We start from the raw sequence: 9,719 nt of genomic DNA on the forward strand, positions 1-9,719 counted from the left end.
GCCCAAGCTATGCCTGCCTCTTTGTAGGTTATGTGGAGCACTCCCTATTCTGTACCTACACTGGGCCGAAACCCCACCTCTTCCTCCGCTATATTGATGACTAAATCTGCACTGCCTCGTACTCCCCTAGGGAGCTCGAACAGTTCATCCACTTCACCAACACCTTCCACCCCAGCCTTAAGTTCACCTGGACCATCTCTGATACCTCTCTCTCCTTCCTGGATCTCTCAATTTTCATCTCTGGTAACCACCTGGAAACTGATATCCATTTCAAGCCCACTGACTCCCACAGCTACCTAGAATACACCTTCTCCCATCCACCTTCCTGCAAAAATGCCATCCCCTGTTCCCAATTACTTCGCCTCTGCCGCATCTGCTCCCAGGATGAGGTATTCCACTCCCGTACATCTCAGATGTCCTCATTTAGCAAGGACCACAACATCCCCCCTCAGTGGTTGAGAACGCCCTTGACCGCGTCTCCCGCATTTCACGCAACTCATCCCTCACACTCCCTAACTGCAATAACAATGAAAACAGAATCCCCCTCGTCTTCATGTACCACATCACCAACCTCCGGATCCAACGCATCATCATCCGACACATCTGCCATCTGCAATCCGACCCCACCATCAAAGACATTTTTCCCTCCCCACCCTTATCTGCTTTCCGGAGGAACCACTCTCTCTGGTACTCCCTGTCCGCTCCACACTCTTCTCCAAACCCACCACACCTAGCACTTTTCCCTGCAACCAAAGCAAGTGCCCCTACAAACCAAACCTGCCCCTACACCTCTCCCCTCACCCCCATCCCAGGCTCCAAGAAGACATTCCACATCAAGCAGATGTTCACCTGCGCACCTGCTAATGTGGTATACTGTATCCGCTGTTCCCGTTGTGGCCTCCTCTATATTGGGGAAACCAAGCAGACGCCTGGGGACCGCTTTTCAGAACACCTATGATCAGTTCGAAGAAGGGTCCCGACCCAAAACGTCAAGCTTTCCTGCTCCTCTGATGCTGGTTGGCCTGCTGTGTTCATCCAGCCTCACACCGTGTTATCTCTGCCTTCATGTCAACTCACTATTGCATAAGCATTTTATTATCCAAAGTCAGGTCTTGTTTCATGCAAACAAAAGAAACAAATGCCCATTTACACCATAGCTTATTGTCATTATTGTTTCCTTCATCCTGTCAGGGAATAGTTAATCATATCCTTGATGTTACTGTTTTTAACCATCTTCTGTCAGTGTCTGTCACCTGCTGTCTCTAAGTCTCTTCTGACTTCGAATCCTCTCTAGAAATTAACATTAACTTCAATTTGTACAAGATTGCTTACAGAATCTCAGTGACACGGGTTTCTAGGATAAATAAGTTATCTGTGTGGTACAAGGTTCATGGGAAGTCACTAATTAATCTTCCTGTGAAGCTCTTTGAGTATGAGTTCCCATGGCAATAGGCAATGGGGCTGCTGAGCTGGAATTCACCACCTTTATGAAGCAGACCCGGAAATGGGTCTGCAGAACTGTCTGTTCCAGCCTGGGGCTAGCCTATGTACATCATGAGCAGTGGCTCTATTTTGTTGTTCAACAATAAATTATGTTCCTTTCCAGTCAGACCTCCTGAATTATTACATTGATGACGAGAGTAAATATAGGTTTCAGACAGGCTTTCCTTTCAATATACCGGATAAGACCGTAACAGGGAAATTTAGAAATGAGAGAACAAGGTGTAGAGCTGGATGAACACAGCAGGCCAAGTGGCATCAGAGGAGCAGGAAAGCTGACGTTTCGGGCCTAGACACTCCTTTATTTCTGAATAAGGGAGGCACTGTGGCTCAGTGGTTAGCACTGCAACCTCACAGTGCAAGGGACCCAGGTTCAATTCCAGCCTTGGGCGACTGTCTGTGTGGGTTTACTTTGGGTGCTCCAGTTTCCTCCCACATTCAGACATGCAGGCTAAGTGGATTGGCAGTACTAAATTGCCCGATGTGTTCAGGGATGGGTCTGGGTGGGATGCTTCAAGGGGTGGTGTGGACTTGTTGGGCCAAAGGGCCTGTTTCCACACTGTAGGGAATCTAATCTCTGAAACAAATTTAGAAATGTCACTGTTTAGGAAACTGGAGGCTTATGTTGTGAGTGTGGAGAATTGGTCCCAATACACCAAAAGAATGAGCCTTTTTTTTCAGACAAACAGGATCAAATGGACCACCAAAGGAAAGTCATTCTCCTGACCGCTTATGGAGCCCTTTATCTTAGCTGACAGCCTCAAAGTCATAATCTTTTAAACCGATCATAATCATAAACCGATAGATATGGCAGTGGACCATTACAACACCAAACCATGTATAATATTGCAGCATTACAGGTTTAACGTAGCAAGCAGATGTCCTGGAGAACCAGTTACTGAATTCTTGATGAGACTGGGGAAATTGGCAGAATTTCGAGGAATGTTAAGGAATCGCTTAGTTTAGGAATTAATAATATTGTGACCCAAAGCAGATCTGGACCTCAAGAACTGGTGCTTCCCACGAAAATGGGGGGTGTGGGTGTTGGGGGTGGGGGGAAGGGTCTCGGATGTTTAGGGGTCCATTTATGGTACTGTCCTCAGCCTTAGGCTAGCCCCATACTGTACAGTCAAGTTTCAATACTCACAGCTCCCATTGGTTGACAAGTAAGGGAAATTTGAATCAGAGCTGCAAGACTTCAGAAGTTCTTCCACAATGCAGTTAGGAGCAAGAATGTTGCATTGAAGTCATGGGGGCCGCTCTGGACCAGTCTGTTAAAACAGACAAACGTGCACCGGCCAGGCTAAAGGACAAAGTAACCTCAAGACGGGGTTCAGTCCAGGGCTAAGGAATTAACACTGCTAAGATCACATTGCTACTCCCAAAGTAGCCCCAGTTAAAACTCCAGATAAACAGCCATTCCCTAGGCATGGAGGTAGACACAGGTATCACTGTATTTATTGGTGGGGTGGGGGGGGGGCAAACCTTTCGGAAACTGTGATAGGGAATTTACCTTTAAGCCCACGAGATGGCACAATTAGATTGGCTGCAAGCACTGGGGAGCCCTGACATATTATTGGGGCTATTGTAACCTAGGTTACGCAGGGCCAGCAAACAATCAAAAGGTGAAGTCACATGATATCCAGGGTGAGCTGGCAAGATGGATACAGAATTGGCTTAGACATAGGACACAAAGAGGGTAGTGGTGGAAAGATGCTTTTCAGAAAGGAGGACTGTGACTAGTAGTGTTCCACTTCCAGGACCTCTGCTGTTTGTGGTCAACATAAATGAATTAGACGAAAATGTGGCTGAAATAGTTATTAAGTTTGCAAACGACACCAAGATTAGTGGAGTTGTGGATAGGGAGGAGGATTGTCAGAGGATACAGCAGGATATTGGTTAGTTGGAGGCATGGGCAGAAAAGGACAGGTGAAGTTTAATCTAGATAAATGTGAGGTGATACATTTTGGAAGGTCAAATATAAGTGGAAACTGTACAGTGAGTAGCAGAATGCTTCGGAGTATTGACATGCGGAGCGATCTGGATGTGTAGCTCTAAAGATCACTGAAGGCGGTGGCGTAGGTAGATAAAGTAGGAAAAAAGGCCAATGGCATGCTTGTCTTCATTGGAAAGGGCATTGAGTATAAGAGTAAGCAAGTTACGCTGTAGCTTTATAGATTAGATTCGATTCCCTACAGTGTGGAAACAGGCCCTTCTGCCCAACAAGTCCACACCGCCCCTTCAAGAATCCCACCCAACTTTAGTTAGGCCACACTTGGAATATTGCGGGCAGTTCTGGTTACCACATTACCAGAAGTGTGGATGCTTTGCAGAGGGTACAGAAAAGATTTACCGGGATACTGCCTGGTATGGGGGATTTTAACTATGAAGAAAGGTTGGATAGAGAGTTTAATTTTTACTGGAATGCAGGAGGTTGAGTGGGGGCATGGTAGATGTTTATAAGCTTGTAAATGATATGGATAGAGTGGAAAGTATGAAACTTTTCCCATGGTGTGGTGGGGGAGGGGAGGTGGAGGAGGGTGGGGTGTCTAAAAAAGGATATGCAAGGAAATCTTTTTGCACAAAGGGTGGTGACTGACTGGAACACACTGCCAGAAGAGGTATTGGACCCAGACACAATAGCAGCATGCAAGAAGCACCTGGACAAATACATAAGGGTGGCATGTTGGCTCAGTGGTTAGCACTGCTGCCTCAGCACCAGGGACCCAGGTTTGATTCCAGCCTCGGGTGACTGTCTGTGTTGAGTTTGCACATTCTACCCATGTCTGTGAGGGTTTCCTCCCACAGTACACTGATGTGCAGGTGAGGTGAATTGGCCATGCTAAATTCCCCGTAGTGTTCAGGGATGTGTAGTTTGGGGGGGATTGGTCTGGGTGGGATGCTCCGAATGTCGGTGTGGACTTGTTGGGCCGAAAGGCCTGTTTCCATACTGTAGGGATTCTATGAATAAGAAGAGAATAGATGGATATGGATGCTGTAAGATAAGATAGTTTTAGTATGGAAGGCTAAAAGCACAGACTTGGAGTGCTGAAGGACCCATTTCTGTGCAGTATTGTTCTTTGTTCTTTAGTCTGACTCCGTTAGTGGTGCAAAGGCCAGGCCCCAACCTTCTGGAAAGGCACAATAGAAAATCTGCCTGGATTGTTAACAGATCTTTAAAATAGATATTGGAAATCTGAATGGAATCATTGGGAAATATACTGAAGTGTTTCAGGAGGCCCTGAGGAAGATAAAGGATACCAGGTCCAAAATTTGTACATACCCAGAGCCCCAGCCTAAATACTTGGAGGCAAGACCAGTTCTCTATGCCCCATGCACCAGACTAAAAGCCAAATTGGAACATCTAGAGGAACTAAGCATCATAAGCCCAGTACAATTTGCTAAATAGGTCATACCAGTGGTTCCATTTGTAAAACCTCAAAACTAGGCGTGTCTCTGTGGAAATTATGAGTTGACAGCCAACAAAGCTTTCTGCTTATATAGATACCCTATGCCATATACAGAAAACATGGACGGAAAGTTGGCTGGGGCCACACATTATCTAACTTGAATGTGATGAGTCATGCCTGTGTTCAACTGGAGTTTGAGCAGTCATCCAGGAAGAATGTTACTATAAATACTCACAAAGGACTGTATGAATACTTTCACTTAATCTTTAGAATATCTTTATTTTGTGCCATTTTTCAAAACGTAATGGAGACTATCCTCCAAGGGATGCCTAGTTTAACAGTCTATCTGGATGACATTTTAATCTTAGCAGCAACTGCAAAGAAACCTGTGGGCAGTTTGGAGGAGGTCTTATGCCATTTTTCTGAGGCTGGGATCCAGCTAAAATGGAAAAAAGTATGTGTTTCCGGTAAGTGAGGCTACAGAGTTGAGAAGGACAGATTACACCATGTTGAAGAGAAGGAGAAAGCCAAATAAAAAAGGGGATCCAACTCCAAGGAACACAGAGTCAAAGTTATTCCTAAAACCTCAAAAATTGCCAGGGTGAAAATAGATCCATGAAAAGAACTTCAGAGTTAGCTGTCCAGGGATCCTAAGAGTTGTCCTTAAAAAAACAGGATTAGTATTTTACATGGTCAAAATCAGGGAGAAGATTGTAAAAAAAAACACACACATCAACCACATCCAGCAGGAATCCTCAACAGAAGCAAATTTTTTGACAGACACGCTTCACAGATGATAGCCTCTGCAATGATTCTTGGACAGCCTTCATGGAAGAGACATTTGCCTAGTTACTTTATGCCCTTGGCCAAACCTGGAAAGCAACAAGAATAGGGCCATGGGCAAAACAACACAGGAGGCACCATCATCACAACAGTGAGGGGATCTCTCGGATCCAGAGGGGAAAGTGTGTGATAACCCCTATAAGGCTCACAAATTTAAAAAATCAGTGGGAACTCAACAATTAATCTCCTTGTAGAGCTTGATGAATATGTTTCCTTGGTAACAGGCAATGGCCCGCCCAGTGAGAACTCATCATCCAAGCTCTTTATGTAGATACTCTCTTCATTGATATATTCAATTGGCATCTTGGGTGATTTACTGGTGCCGGTTGATAGATAAAAACAAAACAAAGTCTCAGTAATTTGTTGACAGGAAAAAAATATTTAGTTGCGCATATGAACACTTCTAGATACGAAAAGAAAGAAAAATCAAATTATACAGTTCCAGGGCAATTGCAGCTCCCTTTTAATTACCTCAAATATCTTTTGTTGTGGTTTTTGGTTGCACTTCAGCCCCACAATCCTGATCTTTGGGCAAATTGGAGGACCTCCACCTGGGTCTGCTCTTGGGCCTGACCAAGCTGGCTATTAACTGGTTCAAGAAAGGACTGTGGAGTGGGTCCTTTCTGCTGATCACCTGCTCCTGTTCCATGGCTACTTTGTGTCTGGTGTCCTTGGAGAGGGTGTGTGCAGTGTTACCAATGTTCTTTATGCCTTTCGAGAGATGTGAGCACCACAGTTGGCACAGTTCATTGCCTGCAACAGGCTTGCATGTAAAATTCAGTTGGCTACAGGGGTGATTTAGTGGCGTTGGTTAATAGTTAAAAGCAAATAAAAAAAGTTACGGTGATGGTGGAAAGTAGTATCCAGTTGTATGTCAGAGCACTTCTAGATATATGTGAAAAAAGTGGACTCTGCGATGGGCCTGCACAACTATCTGATCTGGCTTGGGCATAGCCAATGGTGTCAGACAGGAAGAGGAAGTGGGCTGTTGCTGCCCAGGGTGATTACAGCCCCTTTTTAGTTATTTAGAAAATCTTTTGTTGCGTTTTGGTTGCACTTCAGTCCCATGCTTGAGATCATTGGTCATCGTGTGCAGCAGGGTATGGGCAAATTTGAGAACCTCCTTGTGGGTCTGCTCTTGCGCCTAGCCAAGTTGGCTATTAACCAGTCAAGGAAAAGGACTGTGGAGGGGCTTACTTCTGTTGACTGCCTGCTCTCTTCCATGACTACATTTGTGCCTGGGTGTCTTTGGAGAGGGAGTACACGGTGTCTGCCAGTACTCTCAAAACCTTCAGTGAGAGGTGGGCACCACAAGGGATAAAGCACTTTGTTTTCTTCTCCGACTCCATTTTGATTTAGCCCCCCCTCCCTACTTCCTCCTCACCTTTTGTTCGTTTACTTTTCCTGTAATGAGCTTTGAAAGTAAATATCAAATTGGCTATAAAGGTGATGTATTGGTGGTGGTTAGTAGTTAAAAACAAAAAAAGCCACAGCTATTTGGTGATGGGAAGAAACATTGTTTGGCTATATGTAAGAGCACTTCTGGATACAAAAAAAGAGCAGGCTCAAAGATGTCCCAGCCTGGCACTAGCCTGTGTATGCCATGAGTAATGTGGCTCTGTTTTGTTGTTCAACAATAAATTATGTTCTTTTCTAGTCAGACTATCAGAATTATTACAGCCTGGCACAAGATTGACTAATTGATGTTTGCACTTTACTTTTACCACTAAAATCTTTACTTAACTCTTACATTCTAAATTGTCTCTAAAAGCTAGCAATTTTTTAGGTCATTGGAGATGCAAATCCTGGAATGTTCTAGCTTTGGCAAATGCTTCTGCTGCTGGTAAGCACAAGATAGTGTGAAAGCAGGGTCATGCAGATTGATGTGCATGTAATAAGGTGATAAGGTGAGGAAACTCACTGGAGCTCACAGAGACAAACCCTCTGTGAAACCTCCTGAAATTGACAGCAAGTTGATGTTTGCTAAAATGTAAGTAGCAGTCACCCCATAATGTTGCTGAGTACAGAGAAATATGATTCTGTTAGTGTGATTCATTTTCAGGTATATCATGGTTGCAATTCACGCTTCTAATTATCAAATGTATCATTCAAAAATTACAATGTTGCATTCAAGTTATGAATATTCATCCTCTGAAAATCTGTAATCAAATTAAGCACAAGATAACATAAATTAACAGTCACAAATGATAAAAAAAAAGCTCCTGCTGCCCATCTCGACAGAGGTTTAAGAAAAAAAGTCAATATTCATTGAAATGGATTACTTACTGTTAAAAGCAAAAAGCCCCAGGATTTTTGGCACCATTCAGCAATATCTCCGCTAAAAATGCACCGCGGGTATTAAAGTAGGTACTGGAAAGCATACCAAGGAGTTTCCGCACCTTGGTTGACGGTATAGAGTCCATTTCAGTAATATTTCACAGTCTCCCTTAGAACTGTTTCCACCTCCAGCAATGTTCCGGCATCACCATGACAACAAGAGTCTATGTTCAAAGCCTTTGCAGCTTTAATGGAAGCTCATATGTTGTTTTGTAGGCTGTGTGGAGAAATGCATTTACACAGAGTACACCATGAGTTGCATAATCGTGTGACCTCCCATAGAGTTAATGTCAGTGTAGAAGTAGAAGCCATTAAAACCAGGATACAAAGTCAGATGTGTGCAACTGAAATTGTGTGGATTTTGAGCCATAGGATAACCTGCAATTGTAAGGAACAACAAGGAATAATTAGCACTTCATCTGCAACACACTGCTACTGGTTGAGTCAAAATCCCTTTGAAATTTCTAGACAGTGCCCTTGTGGAGATGAAAGGCATAATTGGAACTTCTTCTAGCCTCAATAGCAAAATTATGAGCTAAGCATAGAGCTGAATTGAAAATATGGAAAAGAAGTGAGTGGCAACTCAGTTATCAGTGCAGGAGAAAGAAGTATTGCAAGCGATGGCATAGTGGTATTATTGCTAGACTAATAATCCAGAAACTCAGCTGATGTATGAAATCATTGCCAATTGTCAGAAGAAAAAACATCTGGTTCACTAATGTCCTTTAGGGGAGGAAATCTGCCACCCTCGTCTGATCTGGCCTACATGTGACTCCAGACCCACAGCAATGTGGTTGACTCTGAACTGGCCTAGCAAGCCACTCTGTTGTACCAATCACTACAAAGACTCAAAGAAATGAACCCGGAAGGATCACCTGGCATCGGCCTAGGCACTGGAAAAGACAATGGAGGATCAGACCTGTCGACCATTCTATGTCCCCTTCACCAACATCTGGGAGTTAGTACCAAAATTTGGAGAGCTGTCTCACAGGCTAGTCAAGGAACAGCCTGATATAGCCATACTCACAGAATCATACCTTACAAACAATGTCCCAGACACCACCATCACCATCCCTGGATGTGTCCTGTCTCACTGGCAGGACAGATCCAGCAGAGAGGTGGCACAGTGATATATAATCAGGAGGGTTCTTCTCTAGGAGCCCCCAACATGAAGTCTCATGGCTTAAGTTTAAACATGAGCAAGGAAATCTCCTGCTGATTACCACGTACTGTCCTTCCTCAGCTGATAAATCAGTACTCCTGAATGTTGAACAACAGTTAGATGAAGCACTAAAGATGACAAGGGTTCAAAATGTATTCTGGGTGGGGATTTCAATGTTCACCACCAAGAATCTTCCTGATTGAGCTGGTGGGTCCTAAAGGGAATAGCTGTTAGACTGGGTCTGCAGCAGGTGATGAGCGAACCAACAAGAGGGAAAAACACACTTGACCTCATCCCTGCTAATCTGCCAGACGCAGTTGCATCTCTCCATGACAGTTTCGGTAAGAGTAACCATCGCACAGTCCTTGAAGAGACGAAATCATACCTTCACATTGAGAACAAGCTCCATGTGGCATGATCACCATGCTAAATGGGACAGGCTTCGCACAGATCTAGCAACTCAAGAC

At 44.2% G+C, this 9,719-nt stretch overlaps 1 long non-coding RNA gene across 4 annotated transcripts in view; it reads right to left on the reverse strand.

Moving 5' to 3' along the window:
* The window catches only part of LOC125459377 (uncharacterized), a 132,128-nt gene extending 123,630 nt beyond the window's left edge, over window positions 1-8,498 (reverse strand). For 3 of the 4 annotated variants that reach the window (XR_009445607.1, XR_009445605.1, XR_007249004.2), the window contains exon 1: window positions 8,040-8,498. This is a non-coding gene — a long non-coding RNA (uncharacterized LOC125459377). The remainder of the gene's footprint in view (window positions 1-8,039) is intronic. The other variant, XR_009445606.1, reaches the window with a different exon arrangement.
* Window positions 8,499-9,719: the final 1,221 nt, after the last annotated feature.

The sequence above is a fragment of the Stegostoma tigrinum genome, chromosome 1, assembly GCF_030684315.1.
Source record: "Stegostoma tigrinum isolate sSteTig4 chromosome 1, sSteTig4.hap1, whole genome shotgun sequence".
Classification (NCBI taxonomy): Eukaryota; Metazoa; Chordata; class Chondrichthyes; order Orectolobiformes; family Stegostomatidae; genus Stegostoma; species Stegostoma tigrinum.